Source organism: Prunus dulcis, chromosome 3, assembly GCF_902201215.1.
Source record: "Prunus dulcis chromosome 3, ALMONDv2, whole genome shotgun sequence".
Classification (NCBI taxonomy): domain Eukaryota; kingdom Viridiplantae; phylum Streptophyta; class Magnoliopsida; order Rosales; family Rosaceae; genus Prunus; species Prunus dulcis.
Genome location: NC_047652.1, coordinates 4,353,274 through 4,357,881, shown reverse-complemented (window position 1 = coordinate 4,357,881; position 4,608 = coordinate 4,353,274).

The following is a 4,608-nucleotide window of genomic DNA, read 5'->3' as shown; positions in this document are numbered from 1 at the left end:
TACCCACCTCCGCCGCTGCCGTGGCCGGAATCGGCCGGAATCTGCCATGGAAGTCGACGGTTCGTCCGAATGCCATCCGAACTTCCAGCCGCTCGATCTCCTCCGTTTCTCAACCAAATCAGTCGAGTGAGGTATGGATTTTCATCTATTTTTCGTGCTCTATCTGCTGGTTATCTGGGTTTAGATCAATTCAATCTCTAGGTTGTTCGATTTACAATTTGAAATTTGGCCGAAACTTTGGCCCTTCGAAACTACTGTTTCCGGCCACTTTTTGGGGGTGGTCCAAGAACAAACGTGACTCCAAATGGGGTGTTTTACCTAGGGTAGGAGTTTGGAGTCTCGGTTCCACGATTTTTCGGCACACCCGAATCGCTTTGGGCACCCGATCTGCCCCGCGCGTGTGGCGGCGCGTGGGCCAGGGTAGTGGCATGGCTCTGGCCAGTTTTGAGGTCCTCGTGTCGTCACGAGCGCGTGGGATTTCGCGGATCTCGATTCGGAGTCCGTTTGAGCCCCGAACGGATTTTCCATATCTCGCGATCCGTGGGTGCAGTGTCGTGTAATCGTTGGATCGCGCTGAATTTTGGATATGTCGGTCTACGTGACTCCAGGATCGCGTAGGATTCGACGGATTGTGAATCGGAGTCCCGGATACTCCGGAATCGCGATCCCTGGGGCTAGGGTTAGGGTTTTAAGCGATAACGCGATTTTGGTCAATCCGACCGTCCGATTCGGACCAAATTCGCAGAACATGGTTCCCATCCTATGAGAAACCTTCAGGGAACCCTAGATTGGCCATCAGAGACCGTGGACCCACGGGGTCCCGGGTTGGCCGATCGGGCAGGGTATCGCTTAGCTGAGCATTGGACCTTTTAAAACTGGTCCAAGTGTCTGAAAAGGGCTATTGTGGGTTTAGGAAGAATTTGAATTTGAACGCACGTATTTCTAGGAGCCGGGGGCAGGGTGTTTAAATTAATTCCTTTATTCAGCGGTTTAGTGATTTACTATTCTTGATAATCAGCCATCAGAGGTCCAGCCGATCAGCAGGAGGAACCTTCAAAGGGTCAAATTAGCTCGGACCATCTGTGAGTGGACTTTCTTTCAGGCATTATTTTATTAAATGAGTTATGTTGAGGTTTTCCGTAAATAAGATTTTATAATTGATTTTATATTGATTTTTATATAAACGAGTTTTTATAAATAAGTTTATTCGAATAAATTTCCTTATTTGATCTTGAGTAAGTTTTATTATGGTTTCGAATACGATAATTACAGTAATAGTTTTATAAGTCGGTGCTGCTTATTTACCAGTTATAGAAACAGAGGTTGAATTTCAAAACAGTTGAAACCGCAGCACGACTTGAGTTTTACAGTTATTATTAAGAGATTTCTTTTTACAAGGACTTTATTTTAAAACCACCTCGTACCCGTTTTTCTTTATGGTGATTACCCAGAGTCGGACCGATGTCTACGGACATCCAGTCGGATTATAGTTCAGTCAGTGCACTTGACTTGCCTCACGAGTTTCGGGGACGCTCGGACCGTGAGTGCCAGGCTTTGCGGCTCGGCAGACTTGGTGTCCCGAGACCTGCCAGGATTGCGGCTCGGCTGACTTTATGTCCCCGAGACTTGCCAGGATTGCGGATCAGGCTGACTACGGTCCCCTGCATCCTGCCAGAGCGACTCGAGCTGACTTGGTGTCATCGAGGAATCTGCCGGCGGGACAGGCTGATCATAGTCCCCCGATTTCGCCAGTTTGCGGCTCGGGTAGCCTGTGTGACGCCCGAGACCTGCCAGGGAATTGACGGAAGTAACAGGGGTACAATTAGGTGGCAGTTTTAAAGGATTTTAAAGCTTTTACTGCAGATATTGTTTACTCATTTTTATTAGTAAATTCATTCGAGCGAAGTTTTAAAGGATTTTGAGCTTTCTTTTATTCAAGGATGATTTTCAGGCATTTTATATTGGTTTCTCGGTGATTGCACAGGTGTATTTTTGGTATTTTTATTCAGTATACCAGTTCTTTGATTCTTCCAGGCAGTAATATCTTTTTATCAGATCGATTATGTAAGTTTCTTCATTAGTATACTAATTCATGCTGGTAGAATCTTTTATCTGGTGATATAGTTAAATTTTTGATATATAAATATCCCTAGTTATTTCAAAATGGGGGTATTATATTCTAGCTTGATTTTAAGAATCTCACTTTTTGTCCACTCACAGTTTAAAACTTGTTTTTCGCCCCCATGTTGTAGAAGTGCATAGGATCCACCACCGGGCCTCTCTTAACCTCCACGCTTCAAAGTCAGGTAAAGTTGTAGAAATTTTTCCTGAAACCCCGTGAACTTTAGAAAATGGCTCTGATATCGAGTTTTTTGGAAAATTTGAATCTGGCAAATTTTGGTTTATTCTATTCTGGCAGTTGGGTGGAAATTTTTGAGATCGCTTCGACTTGTCTTCCTCGCTAGGAGAGCTCAATCCTGATGTCACAGGAGAAAGGACACATGGCCTTAGCAAAACCCAAAAGAAGTTGAAGGAGCAGGGTTACACAATCGGCTCAGCTAGAACAGGCCTAGGTTTTACTCATGTCCCACCTGTTAAGATTTCTGCCAGAAGAAAAGAAAAGAAGGCAGAAGCTCAACACATCAGTGTTGAAGTGGTTGAGGAGGAAGAAGAACCAAAGGCTATTAAGAGAGCCTCAGTGTTCGACCGTTTAGCCAAGTGGGCGTTACTTCTCAAAATTGGATTAGTTGTCAAAAATGACAAATGGCGACATCCGACGGAGTGCATCAAACGGTTCAAGATGAAGACAAAATTAAAGGAAAGAATCTTCTGTGATTGACTTTGATTTAAATCAAATATTAATCAGGTTAATCAATTGAAGATAATCTAGTTAAATTGTCAGATTATGGGAATTGATTTAAATCAAATCAGAATCCCACAAATGAAGGTTTTAAATAGGGAAAGTTATTTAGGTCAAGCATCCGACAAAAGCCTATAAATAGGAGGCTTCAAGACGAAGAAGGGGTGAGAGAAAAAAACCTAGCACTCAGAAGAAACAGAAAACTCTCTGCATTCTTCACCCTACCTTGGAAGAGCCACCAAGCACAACAAATACGTGCCGGTTCCTTCACCATAAAAATTCCAAACACCAAACAAGCTTCGTGCTACCCGTTTGATCAAGATCAAGTCTCTACGACCCTTGTATCAAACACAAATTTTCTTTAAACACTTTGAAGATCGAATCAGAGGATTCAATACAGAGATTGTAACCCTAAATTTCATAAATACAATATTATTTTGTACACGTGTTCTTGTCTCATTTGTCGCAAGAAATTCGTGTTTACACTTGTGTTGCCTTCATGTGTCATGCGACATTCCTTCCTTGTGTATCAATATGAGTGGTGATGATGCCGAAAGTAGATTGGGTAGGGAGGGAGGGAAGGAAGAATAAGCAAAATATGCACCATTGGAATTTTGTGTTTTCAAGTATTAAAAATTGAAGTGCTTCCTGAAAAAGCACTTCAGTAAGGAGACTCCTGCCAGCCTTCCTTGTCTTTTTCCAAGATTGGCTTCATTTTCTCAAACTTTATCCAGTTTTACAATTGAGAACCGAGATGAGGAGACTAAACCAAAGCTTCCCATTGGACTCAACTAGGAAGGTCGCTCTCCAGGAACCCATTTTCAGTTAGTTTCCTCCCATTTTCTGCGCAAAATTTTTTTCCAACAAAACAATGAAGTTGTAGTAAACAAGGTTCTTACGTCATGTCCAAACCAACAACTACCTTTGGAATTAACTTCCTTTTTGGGCTCTATATTATTTTTTCTTGTTTGTTGGATACCAAGATTTTAACATCTTCTTGTCATACTAAGATTTTAACGTATTCTTGTCAACATGAACTGAACTTCACCACTACAAGTCAAAAGTTTAATTTATTGAAATGACCCTTACCATTGCAGATGCTCTTAAGAAAAGTCCTGAGCTCGAGTCCTAGAATTGGTGTAGTGTGTGTGAGTTTAATTTATTATCGCCCCTCTCAATAGGAAAGGTCTTAACACAAAAAAACTCATTTTCCACTAAGTGTGAGACATTCCACACTTATAAGGTCTAACCCTTTCTTTTTTTTCTTTTTTTTTAGCAGAACCCTTTCTCTCTTCTATCGATGTGGGACATGTGGTCTTTGAATTTCATTCAAGCTTCCAACATTAGCTTTCCACTTATTTTCGTCATATGTATAGGAAAAGTACTTGCTGACAAAATGGTGGAGGGAGAATGTTTGGAAGGAGGACGGAGAAAAAAGAAGGGGAATTTATGTTTGTTCTGCACCCAGTCAACTTGTCAATGAACCTAAAGCCTAAAAGACCAAAAATTTGTTACAGTGCTACACTAAAATGTGGACCCACTCCATACATATTTGTATTAGAATGAATTGCGAAAAGATATGCATTTCTCAGCAATTTCTTAGATGTTGATCAGAAAGTATACAGGAGATTTTTCCGTGTACAACCCGCGTTGAAGACACATTTAAGATATTGGTTGACATGCAGCTGACCCTTATCCTTAAATTTGAAAGAGGTAGCAAATTTTTGAAGCATTAGGTTTGTGTTGTA